At 40.7% G+C, this 13,226-nt stretch overlaps 1 pseudogene across 1 annotated transcript in view; it reads right to left on the reverse strand.

Moving 5' to 3' along the window:
* Positions 1 to 6,785: 6,785 nt before the first annotated feature.
* Positions 6,786 to 13,226, reverse strand: part of LOC309801724 (piwi-like protein 3) — a 34,871-nt pseudogene continuing 28,430 nt past the window's right edge. The window contains exons 9-15 of the transcript in view: positions 12,235 to 12,419; positions 12,006 to 12,109; positions 9,954 to 10,024; positions 9,441 to 9,594; positions 8,614 to 8,734; positions 7,602 to 7,755; positions 6,786 to 6,920 (exon numbers count right to left, since the gene is read on the reverse strand). The product of the transcript in view is annotated as a piwi-like protein 3 (transcript). The remainder of the gene's footprint in view (positions 6,921 to 7,601; positions 7,756 to 8,613; positions 8,735 to 9,440; positions 9,595 to 9,953; positions 10,025 to 12,005; positions 12,110 to 12,234; positions 12,420 to 13,226) is intronic.

The following is a 13,226-nucleotide window of genomic DNA, read 5'->3' on the forward strand; positions in this document are numbered from 1 at the left end:
CCATTCTCTACTTCGAGGAATATAATTTTCATACTATTGTTTAGTTTTTAAAATATGATTTCTTTTAATTCTTTGAACATACTCAAAAAATGTTCCAGGGTTCATAGCAGCACTATTTACAATAGCCAAGACATGGAAGCAACCTATATCTTCATCAACAGATGACTGGATAAAGAAGATGTGGTGTATATGTGTGTGTGTGTATATATATATATATATATATATATATATATATATATATATATATATATATATATATATATATATATATATATATATATATATATAATGGAATAATACTCAGCCATAGAAAAGAATGAAATAATGCCATTTGCAGCAACATGGATGGACCTAGAGATTATCATATTAAGTGAAGTCAGACAGAGAAAGACAAATATCATATGATATCACTTATATGTGGAATCTAAAAAAAATGATAGAAGTTAACTTATTTACAAAAATAGACTCACAGACATAGAAAACAAACTTATGGTTACCAAAGGGGATAGCAGGGGGAGGGAGTAGAGATAAATTAGGAGTTTGGGATTAACATATACACACTACTATATATAAAGTAGATAAATAGGAAGGACCTACTGTATAGCACAGGGAATTATATTCAATATCTTATAATAACCTATAATGGAAAAGATTCTGAAAAAGAACACACATATATATATATATATATATAAACTGAATCTTGTTGCTGTATACCTGAAACTAACACAACATTGTAAATTAACTACACTTCAGTTTTAAAAAATGGTTTAAAAAATAGCTGATATAAAGTATTTGTCCATTGTCAGGAGTTTCATGAAGATACTGTCTACTAGGGCTTTTTTCCCCTTGTGTGTCAGCCTGTTTTGGGGGGTGGCGAGAACACCCCCAGGCTATGTGATTCTCTCGCCGCCCTCAGTATATTATCATACTAGCTGCTATGATTTATTACCATGACAGCACACGAAGCAAAATAAGCTAAGGGTAAAAGTGCATGAAGGAGGTCCAGAGGAAACCAGGCACAGGCTTTTAGGAATCCTGCTCCAGTGGAGTCACACAGGCACACTGAACTCCTCCAGCAAAACTTGTGACAGCACATGTGAAATGTTGTCTTCCAGGAAACCTCATTAGAGACTGTGTGCCCAGAGGTTGTTACTGGGGGCTGGTCATTTAGTCATCCTCTGCCTAGCACATACCTAAACTCAAGAATTTCAGCAGGAAAGAGATGTTCAACATAAAGCACAGTGTTTGCAACAACAGCTTGGGCACAGTGAGCCACTTTGACTGGAGAATGGTGGGGACTGTCTTGATTCCAAGTTCCCAGTCTCGAGCCAAGGGCCAACCTAGCAAGCAGGCCTTTCTAAGGAAAGCAGTCTCAGCCCTACTATGTCAACTCTTTTCTGGACCACGTAGGACACTTTTTTTACTTTCTTCTTTTTTTTGGTGGGGGGGCATAAACTGGACATTTAAATTAATATCACATGGAAACTCTGAGAATCAGATTCTCACCCTTCCCCAGGATTTGTTGTTATGCTGTTTTTTTGTACTTGTTTTTTTTTTTGTTTTTTTTTTTTGCAGTACGTGGGCCTCTCACTGTTGTGGCCTCTCCCGTTGTGGAGCACAGGCTCCGGATGCGCAGGCTCAGCAGCCATGGCTCAAGGGCTCAGCCACTCCGCGGCATGTGGGATTTTCCTAGACCGGGGCACGAACCCGTGTCCCCTGCATCGGCAGGCGGACTCTCAAGCACTGCGCCACCAGGGAAGCCCTTGGTTTGTTTTTTGTTTTGGGTTTTTTTTTCTTTTGTTGTTTTTTGCTATTGACTTTTCTGGGGGAATTCACTAAAGTGTATTCTGTGTCGTGTGTGACCACTGTCGTCCCTGTTTGGTTACTTGGTGGTCATTTGTTGACTGGATAGAGATTTCATTAACAGCCTGGAACCAAGAAGTCACCCAATCTTTACTGAGGGGCTCTGTGAGCATGGGGATTTTTGTCTTAACACTCAGCCAGGCAGTGGAAATCCCCACCTAAGCCTTCACTTCCTGCTTGTGCAGAATGGCAAGGTCAGCCAGAGGTGAGAGCTTAGAACCTTCCCAGGTCTTTCCTGAGCATGTGCACAGCCCTGAGTATGTGAGCCAATTCCTCATAATAAATCTCCTTCTATCTCTTTTTGTTTCTCTAGAGAACTCTGACTAGCTCAGGCTCCACATGACCTCTACAGCCAAATGCATACTTCTTAGAATGTGTCAACTTTACAACATGGCTGCACCCTTCCTTCATCTCATCCAGACACATCTAGAGTCACTTCTCCTGACCCTGTCCCTACCGCCATCTGCCACACTTAGGCCCAGTGCAAATTCTATTATTTACTTGGATGAACAACCAAAAAATTTTTTTTCTGTTGTTGACATATGCTGTTACCAACACCTAGAGCATTTCCCCCCTCATTTCTCCTTCTAGCTCATTTCCATAAATCCTAAAGATATCACCCTCTGGGGTCAGGTTTCTGTGTCCTAAATGCTTCCCCCAAGCCCAAACCCTCACTGGGGATTTAACTCAATTTGTGCTCCCAAGGCACCCTTCTAATTCTCACACCGTTGTGTTCAGGGACTGGTAGAAAAAGGTGAAGGTGGGGCTTTGGAGGCACAATTGAAGAGACTGACATCCAAAAACATAAGCTGTGTGAGAGCATTACTGTTCTAGCGTTAGGGACCCCAGGAAGTGGCCAATATATGCTGTAATGGTGGATAATCCACAGGACTGAAAAATTAGATCATTGCATGGAATTGAAAGATTGTTAGGAAGAAGTTGGGTAAGTAAATGTCCCTTTAGCTATTCTTGGCATTAATTGTTTACAGTTCCTTTATGGAAAAAAAATCGGAGGTTAAATAAACATTTAACCTAGCTCCTCTTCATTAATAAATACATGTAATACACATCATCAAGTAGATCCCAGTAGGTTTAGAACTGTGCTGCATATAAATATTTTTGAATGAGTAATTCTAAACATCCTTAACTGGATTTATTGAGTTTTGTTGGCAGTCCCGACTTTAAAAAGCCCCTTCAAGTACCCAATATTGTCTACTCCATATCTCCTCAGGGATCCATTGCTCCCCGATGCTCTGGGCAGCGAGTAGGTAGCCTGAAGCCCAAAGGTCTTTCTCTCACTTCCCTGTGGACCTTGAGCACAATGCAAGCACCAAGCTGCTGTCCCATGCTGAGCACTAATAATTAGCCTCATCTCCAGGCTGGAGACCAGAGAGAGAGAAGCCAGTCTGCCTTGACCCAGAGCCCACGAATCTCTCTGTGATTCCTGAGAGTCGGTTAACATACTTGTGGGTCAGGAGTGTGAGGACACAGCCTGAGTGTTGCTGCAGCCAAGCTGCTCCCTGGTTGCCCACATTGTTGCTATTTCCAGTACAGGTGATGGTGGCCATCTGTCCTGGGCCCTTGGATGCTGAGGGTGGCTAAGTCAGCCCTGCCTGGGCCAAAGACCCTAGAGGGAGAGAGGGAAGAGTGAGCCAAGTGAATGAGGGTACAGGGCAGAACTGAGGGGTCCCCCACAAATATTCCACCCAGAACAGGTCAGCCCTCACCTATGCAGAGAGGGAGGAGAATGATGAGGAGAGGGGTGCAGGTCATGGGGCAGGTGCTCAAGAGCTGTGCTGCCTGAGACTCCAGTGGGTGCTCCCCTAAGTCTCTCTTATTCTGAGGCACCCATTGGAGGAAGGAGTTCCTACATTCACATGTGTCCCTGTTCCCCGACACGCTCAGCCCTGGACAATGTCTCTGTGGCAGGTTAATGGCCCCTCCAAAGATGTCTATGTTCTAATCCTTGGATTCTACCCAAATGTTGCCTTATATGGGGAAAGGGAATTAAGGTTGCAGATGGAGCTAGGCTGCCTATCAGCTAACATTAAAATAGGGAGAATATCCTGGATTATCCAAGCGGTCCCAACATCTTCACAAGGGCCATTAAAAGTGGAAGTGGGAGGCAGAAGAGTCAGTGTCAGTGGGGTATGAGAATGACTCCGTTGGCCATTGCAGGCTTTGAAGATGGAAGGGGGGCCAGGAGGCAAGGAATGCAGACAACTTCTGGAAGCTAGAATGAAGGAAACAGACTCCTACAGCCTCCAGAAAGGAATGCAGCCCTGCTGATATTTATTTTAGCCCAGTAATGCCCACATCAGACCTCTAACTCAGAGTCAGGAAATTCATTATTCTTAGATTATATATTATATTGCTGCTTAGGCCAAATTCATTCCTAAGCTACTCAGTAACGTGAAACTTAGGTACTATGATACACTGGAGAAAGTTTATCTATAAGCCTTTGGAACAATAAAGCTTTCTCCTAGGAATATATTTTGTTTGTTTTGTTTTTTTGCAGTATGCGGGCCTCTCACTGCTGTGGCCTCTCCCAATGTGGAACACAGGCTCCAGATGCACAGGCTCGTGGCCATGGCTCACGGGCCCAGCTGCTCTATGGCATGTGGGATCTTCCTGGACTGGGGCACGAACCCGTGTCCCCTGTATCGGCAGGTGGACTCTCAACAACTGCACCACCAGGGAAGCCCACTTTCCCCTAGAAATATTTGATACCCAGTTTCCTTCATCTAATTTATAAAGGACTAGTAGGCTAATAAAGTCAGATGGTGTCCTGGTCACAATATTTCTATTCATCTTACAAAAGCAACAATTTTTTCTAATCAGTAGATTAAGAAGCCCAAGACCATATTTTTAATAACAAGACTGAATTCAGTGATTTTAACATGAATACCTTTATTGAATCACATTTTAAATTTATAATTCTAGACATTATAGTTTTGTGAATAAATAATATTTGTATTGCATTTATAAGAAATGTTCAGAAAGTTCTCATTACTTTGAATTTGTTCCAAGTGATTTTTGTAGCTCTCTAGAAATGTACTACCATAAATGTATTATCATAAATCAAATTCTAGCTTTAGAAAAGAATGTGTTATCTTTAATCATGGAGACCATATCCTATATTATATTTATCATTATTAGCAATACAGCTAGGTAGGACGTTACCTGGATTACAGTATATTTAAAAGACTTGTTTTAATTTTGTTTCTTATAAGATGGGTTCAAATTGCAAACCTAAATTGATTAACCTATAATCAAAGCAATTATATTGTTTTTAAACATATCCTTTTTGATGTATTTGAAGCCCCCTAACTACCCCACCTCAAAAAAAAAAACACTCTAGGAGTATAAGAGAACAAAAGTTTCACATATTGTTTTTTAAATAAATAAATAAATAAATTAATTAATTAATTATTTTTGGCTCTGTTGGGTCTTTGTTGCTGTGTGCGGGCTTTCTCTAGTTGCGGTGAGTGGGGGTTACTCTTCATTGTGGTGCACAGGCTTCTCATTGCGGTGGCTTCTCGTTGTGGAGCATGGGCTCTAGGCGTGTGGGCTTCAGTAGTTGTGGTGTGTGGGCTTAGTAGCTGTGGCTCGCGGGCTCCAGAGTGCAGGCTCAGTAGTTGTCACGCCCAGGCTTAGCTGCTCCACGGCATGTGGGGTCTTCCCAGACCACGGCTTGAACCCGTCTCCCCTGCATTGGCAGGTGGATTCTTAACCACTGAGCCACCGGGAAGTCCCTCATATTGTTTCTTAAGTCTATTTAAAGATAGTTTTAAGTGGAGAGAGAAAAAAAATGTGTCTGCTTTCAGGAAAAACATGATAGCTTCATTTAAACAACTTATTCAAGACTTTCTTCTGATGATGATACAGCTAACACAATAATGTCACTCTTAGACATGCACAAGAGAATGAATTAAACAGAAATGCTAACAAAGCCCTTAATTTACCTTCTTTGTGGAAAAAGTGACAAAATATTACATTCCTGAGCCACCAACTTTTAAATCGCAAAGCTCTCCTTACTGCAGCTCCACCAGAAAAAATTCAGATTCCCATGCAGGTACAAAGAACAAACTATTTCATACATAGGTTGTTTCTTTCATACAAAATATTACACACAAATAAATTCCCATTTAATTTTGCCACTTTTATGTCTTTGTTGTCCTTGAGAAAAAGGATGTTACAAAAATAAAGTAGGTATGATTTTCCAAGTAGAATTTACTTGTTCATAGATATATATATTCTCCATGTGACTAATGACCAACCTTTTTTAAAAAATTTATTTATTTATTTATTTATTTATTTTTGGCTGCGTTTGGTCTTCATTGGTGTGTGCAGTCTTTTCTCTAGTTGTGGTGAGTGGGGGCTACTCTTCATTGTGGTGCACGGGCTTCTCATTGCGGTGGCTTCTCTTGTTGCAGGGCATGGGCCCTAGAGTACGTGGGCTTCAGTAGTTGTGGCATGTGGGCTCAGTAGTTGTGGCGCATGGGCTTAGTTGTGCCACGGCACGTGGGATCTTCCTGGACCAGGGCTCGAACCCGTGTCCCCTGCATTGGCAGGCAGATTCTTAACCACTGCACCACCAGGGAAGTCCCCCAACCTTTACAATTAGAGCAGCATTGCTTGGAGTACAGAATATTCAGGCATGTTTAATCATAAAGTCCTTGTAACACATTTGAGAGGTAAATTGTAAAACAAAACTCTCACTGTCAGTTCTCCCGCCTGGAGAAGAGAAGCCTCATGTTAAGTTAGTGGTAGTATTGAAAATAGCATAACACACTTGGAGTCTCATCCATGTCCAGTCAAGAATGGTTTTAAACTCTGATCGTGCATCTAGGAAAAAAATTTCAGATGTACAGATGCAGAATGAGAAAATAAATTTACAAATTGTGGTTTTCAACATCCCATCATGCTTTCTTCTCTATGTTAAAGGTAAAAGAGACTTTTGACAGAGATCCATGTGGTTCTTGGTGAAGACTCTGGCCCACCAGGTAAGCCAGCTTATGGGCATAATGGCAAGGAGCAGGAACTCGGATGATACCCTTTAGGAGAAAGATCAACTAAAAATTTTTTTTTACCTTTATATCTACTTTCCCTAAGTTTAAATTTTTATGGATATCCAAGGTTCAAAAAGTAGATTCAATTTTGAACAGTTTCACAGATCTGAAGGAAAATCAGTATCAAAAAATACCATAGCCATTATGGAGAACAGTACGGAGCCTCCTTAAAACTAAAAACAGAGCTACCATATGACCCAGCAATCCCACTCCTGGGCGTATATCCAGAAAAGATGAAAGCTCTAATTCAAAAATATGCATGTACCCCAATGTTCATAGCAGCACTATTTACAATAGCCAAGACACAAAAGCAACCTAAATGTCCATCAGCAGATGAATGGACAAAGATATGGTAGGTGTATACAATAGAATAATACTCATTCATAAAGAATGAAATAATGCCATTTGCAGTAACATGGATGGACCTAGATATTATCGTACTAAGTGAAGTAAATCAGAGACAAATATTATTTGATATCACTTACATGTAGAACCCAAAAAATAGCATACAAATGAACTTATTTTTATTTACAAAGCAGAAACAGACTCACAGCGACAGAAAACAAACCTATGGTTTCCAAAGAAGAAAGTGCAGGGGGGAGCAATAAATTAGGAGTATAGGATTAACAGATGCACATTACCAAATTAAAGAAAAAGAATACTTACTAAAAAAGTGTAATACATGTGGCATAGTATGTAAGTTAGACTCTGTACTGCATCTGGGCTCAAGTAAAGCATGTCATGGATGACATTATAATGAGTGGGAGTGCCAGTGCCAGTGCCTTCTTTCACAGACTGACTCACAATAAAAAAGTCATACCTAGAATTATAGAACATAATTGGTATCAAGCTTATTTTAGAAGAAAAACAATGTAGCAAACCTAGTCTTTGAAGTAACAATTTACAGAAATCTATGATACAGAGTTTCCTTTATATTTAGAAGCCTGGCTAAATTTTGAGCAATGATTTGCTAAAGCAAATCCACAAAGGACAGTGAAATCATTGACAATAACACTCATGGGATTTAAACTCACAAGCATATGCACTGATGCCTAGAGGCAGCAAACATCAAATTATCATGTTAGACATGGTCATAGGTAATGTGATTCAGAGATTTAGGGAAAGATCGGAATATCCATCTCTGCAAATCACCAGAATATATTCAAACTAAGTTATATAAGTGGTAAGGTTAACCAATTTATTGTAAATATTGAATGTTTATGTCATTTTATGTTATACTTTATGTTAATTGTACTTTTCATTTGCTTTGTTTTCTTCAATCCTTTCATGCCTTCTACTAGAAAAATCAATGTTTCTGCCTTCAAATTTAATTCATTTCTCCCTATCAGTTGGTATGAATGTCCTGTTTTATTTCTTGCTGTGGTTTTGCATAACTTTCTTATTTGCATAATTCACTTAGAAGTCTAAAGTTAACCAGAAGTTCTAGCCTTCTTCCTAACAACTGAATCATAGAACGATCAATAAATATTTGTCTGTTTTTAAAATTCTCCGAAAAACAAAATGATTGAAGACAGAAAAAATTATCATCTAATATACCTATCATTTTTAACCTTCTTTAGGTCAATTCTTCCTTTCTCGTCCAAATCATGCAAACCTTAAAAAACTCTGTTACTATTTAAATAAAAAGGAATCTTTAAAATAAAGAAAGATGGCTTACCATTCCATCCTAGTCACCTCTAAATCAATAACTGTTCCTGGAGATGGATTGTCAAGTCTTCATCCTTTTCAATAAAAAATCTGATGTTTGTTTCTTCACCACGATGAAAGTTAGTCTGACACTTAAAAGATTAAGATCAATGTCACTCTGTTTGCTTTGCATTATCTCAGAAGCATTCAGAGTGTCGAAAACAGCCCACACATAGGAGCCATTAAAAGGAGTCTGCAGATGGTATCTCTCCACACACCCCAATTTTACTGTCTTAGCTCCAAGAGCCTGATTCAGGAAGTAAAGGAGGAGGTTTCTATTCATAGCCATTCAGATCCTAGGGGAAGGGTCCCTTCCTCCCAAAGTCAGGATTACTAGTACTGTCTGTGCTGGGCGCCAGGCTTCACTGACAAACAGGTGAAGCCAGAGAAGGGAACTGAGAGGAATCCCCAGTCCTGGGACGTACAGAACTCCAGGATAAAGGAGCTGGATAGTACAAACCATTGACAGGCTATGTTCATGGATTTTTAGGAATATCTGAGGTTAGCAAGCCCTCCTCCATCAAGGTTTGGAAGGAGATTAGAAAAAGAGAAGAATCATGCGGTTCCATATGGGGAAACAACCTGCTACTGCAAGGCTTCAGTTCTGCTTTCTCCTCTGACATGGGCATGGAACACAAAGTGGGAAGGGTCTGTTTTTTTCTCCCCACCCATCCACTGAAGCCCTCTGTATCCAGCTTTCCAATTCACACATCACAACTGTTGTAGATATTTCCCCCTGCCCCCGGAAACTAAAATGTAAAGCTTACAAAATCTGCACTTAATGAGTAATATACCCACTTGTGTCCTCTGTAAGCATTTTCTAAGTAGGACTCCATCTGTTTTAGTTCTTGGTCAATCAGTGCTTGAAACTGTCCATCTCCCACTCCAACTCGATGCACAATGGTAGAATGTGGCAGAGATGAATTTTGTTCATACCAGAGCTTCAAGGCAGCTGAAAGGAAGTCAGAAACACATATAAATAAACCATAACTTGGAACAAAGTGGCCACTGTTTTTGACAACTTCTATGTTCATTTGTCAACATGGTAGCTTTCAGGACACTGCTTAAATCTTCAGTCTAGTCCATACTTAACAACAGTATGAAAATTTTGAGCCAGATAATTCTTTGTGGTGGTCAGGGACAGGGAGTGTTGCTGTCCCATGCATGGTAAGACATTTAACAGCATCCCTAGCACTCTATCCCCATTGTGACAATGAAAAATGTTTTCACTCATTGCCAGATGTCCCAGGTGGGGGGACAGTATCTCCACCAGTATAGACTCAAGCCCTCCAGCTTCCACCAGGCACTGACTATGCAAACAGGTTGTCAGCCCATTGACAAGCTCCTGCCCCGATTGCTGGATGATGCATTGAGAGAACCACCTGTATGGAGAAAAATAAGCCATTAGTTTGGAAAACAAGATTAATTCAGAATCAAAATGATGAAATTAATCCATGACCAAAAAAAATTCACTGTCAGTGGTTGAGGACCCAATTAAAGATCCATTCTTCATCCTGCTGTAGAGATCCAAGTATTGGTCTCTTCACATATCTTAGGCATTTTGTAACATTTTGCATGCACACAAAGAGTAAGAATGGAAACATTTGTTAACATTAACTACAAATTATACATGCTTTGAATACATATGACTCATATTGTTTCAGCTCCTGGGGAATTCCACAAAGTGCAAACCCAGTGTTTTTCTGGAGACTCCTACTTCTAGTTCAATGTCTTAAACAATGGTTCATCCATATGAATCTGCTTTGGAGGGAGCAGTTTGCTTCAAAACAGTAATAGCTATTGTGACCACTGCTCAATGTATCAAGTAAAATCACCTGTTTGTCTAGAGTTTCTATCCCCTTATTGCGTTTTTGTTTACTTCAGAGTATTAGGATGACCTGATAGGGTATGATGTATGTTTGCCTCTTCATCTGAATCTGTACTCCGATGGATGGGATCAGGTATTTTGGCTTTACATTTTCACTGCTGCATTCTCAGTATTTACACATAGCAAGTGCTCAAAAATATCTATTGCATGAATGCAAGCTTAACTTTTTACCTATTATCACAACATTTTCTACTAAAAAAGGCAGAGTAAATCCATGTTACTGTATTTAGAGTATGACTGGAAAAAAAAGATCCTTAAAGGATACTGTGGAATTATACTTGGTGGGCCACAAACAACATTGAACATAGTGGTGGTTTGTGACTGTCCCACATACCATAATGCACAAGAATATGCAAACCCATCTGCACTATGGGTTTTATTTTCTACTCTAAGCACAGAAAAAAGAAGGTCCCTGGAGAAAAGGAGAATCATAGGCTATAGAAGCACATCTCCTTATTCAGGTACATTATATACAAATGTATGAAGACAAGATCTTATGATACCTACAGGCCACTAGGTATGTTCCCATAGGTGTCTTCACCCACGTATATCCTAAGTGCTTCCTCATGTGTCCCTATGCAGAGGCTCACTGATCAAATCCTGCGGTTGGCAGAATTCTACCTGTCCTCATCCTTGGAACTTGTGAACATACTGAGATCTAGCCCCTGTGATGATGTTATATGGCACAGTTGACTTTAGGATAAGGAGAGTCTCCAGATGGATGATATCCGACCTCATGAGCTCCTTTAAAATCAGCAAGTTTTCTTTGGCTGATGACAGAAGAGGAAGATGGAGAGATTCAAAAGAGAACAAGAGCACAGTGTGAATTGGCGGGTTGGAAGTTGGAGGGGAGGCAAGGAGCACATCAGAAGGAATGTGGATGGAACTCTAGAAGCTGAGACTAGCTGTAGGTGACAGCCAGCAAGGAAGTGGGGTCCTCTGTCCCACAATCACAAGAAAATTGGCTCTGCCACATCGGCGTATGCTGGGAAGAGGATCCCAAGCCTCCAGGTGAGAATGTGGCTTCTGTGACACTTTTAACTTAGCCTTGGGGCTTCCCTGGTGGTCCAGTGTTTAAGAATCTGCACTTCCTCCTCAGGGGGCATGGGTTCAATCCCTGGTCAGGGAACTAAGATCCCGCATGCTGCGCAGTGCAGCCAAAAAACAAAATCTTGGCCTTGTAAGGCCCTGAGAGCCACGCAGTGCCCAACATCTGACCCACAGGACTGTCCATGGTCATGTGAGTGTCGTCTTAAGCTGCCATATTTTGTCATAGTTGTTAGGCAGCAATAGAGAATGATCAGAGGCTTCCATACAGAATGTTCTGGGAGCCTGACTTTGCCAGAAGATCAGGAGAGCACATCTCTAAGAACAACTTGCCCATGGAGCTTGCCAACAATGTGTGTTAGGTCCGCCTCTCCTATCTGGCCTCCAGATAGCTCCCCACTAAACACTGTCTGCCAAAGCTTACCCACCGCATCAAGTCTGGATCGATGCTTGCCACAAATCCTGCGACTGACTTCCGTCGATGTACAATACCATGGAAACAATCGATAATGATGAACATTGCATTCTGCAACTTAAATTTTAAACCAGGTAGCAGCTTGAGTTAGAACACAAAGCAAATTTCCAATTAAATAGGACCTTAACAAATTCTACCAAAGACAGATGAAAGCAAGAGAAGGCAACAAAATCCCCACGTACTTCTATATCCACCTTCCAGAGGGCACCTCCTAGCTTGCAGTTCATCTGTAGGGCAATCTTTGTAGTGATGGTCTCTCTAAGGTCCGTTTCAACACACACTGGCTTGGAATCGGGTAACTGACACACAGATATCTTTTTATGCCTTCATAAATTTCTTTATTTTCAGTGGGCAGCAAGAAAAGGACCTTGAAAGAAAGCAAACATGACATTCCCCAAAATGCAAGAACACAGTGATGTGAGAAATGGATGCGTGTCGAGGAAGCTATATAGGTGGAGCACTGACAAAGTAGAGACTATTTATTAAATAGATATCTGAATCCATGAGGGTGAAGGGTCTAGAATCACACTGCATTCAACAAGTGTGAGTGTGAGTGTATGGAAGAGACAGGCTGCGAGACAGGCATTTGGCAATGTGCATCGATCCTTTAAACTTGCAAAACCCTTTCATCCTAGTCATTCCATTCCCAGGAGTCATTCCATTTCCAGAAGTTTATCATGAAGTCAATATGGGTGGGTTAAAAACACAGACTGATCTATACCGTCCTCAGGACAGTCACCGTCGATGGGATGATGGCTCTGTGTGGACACTTCCCAAGCATTCTACTTGATTCACTTAATTCTCTCACCAATCGACTGAGATAAATACTATTATCTGCCCCCACCAGCAAACAAGCTTGGGGGCTGTTATGGAAACTGCCTGATTTACAAGCAGCAGAGCAAGTTTCCAAACCCTCGCCAGGACCTTCAGTAGGACACTGAGCAGTTAGGAAGAGAGGCTACTGCTTGCCTTGTTTCTGACTAATGGGAAAAATCATCAGTATATTCTTTTGAACATAATGATGCTTATAGAAGTTTTTGGCAGACGTTCTTTATCAGATTAGGATAATTCTTTTCTCATTGTAGATTAAGTGAGTTTTTCTTTTCACATGAAGAAGTATGAGATTTTATTAAATGCATTACCTGCATGGACTAAGAAATATTCACCACACTAT

The sequence above is a fragment of the Mesoplodon mirus genome (assembly GCF_964341445.2).
Source record: "Mesoplodon mirus genome assembly, contig: SUPER_3_unloc_4, whole genome shotgun sequence".
Taxonomy (NCBI): Eukaryota; Metazoa; Chordata; class Mammalia; order Artiodactyla; family Ziphiidae; genus Mesoplodon; species Mesoplodon mirus.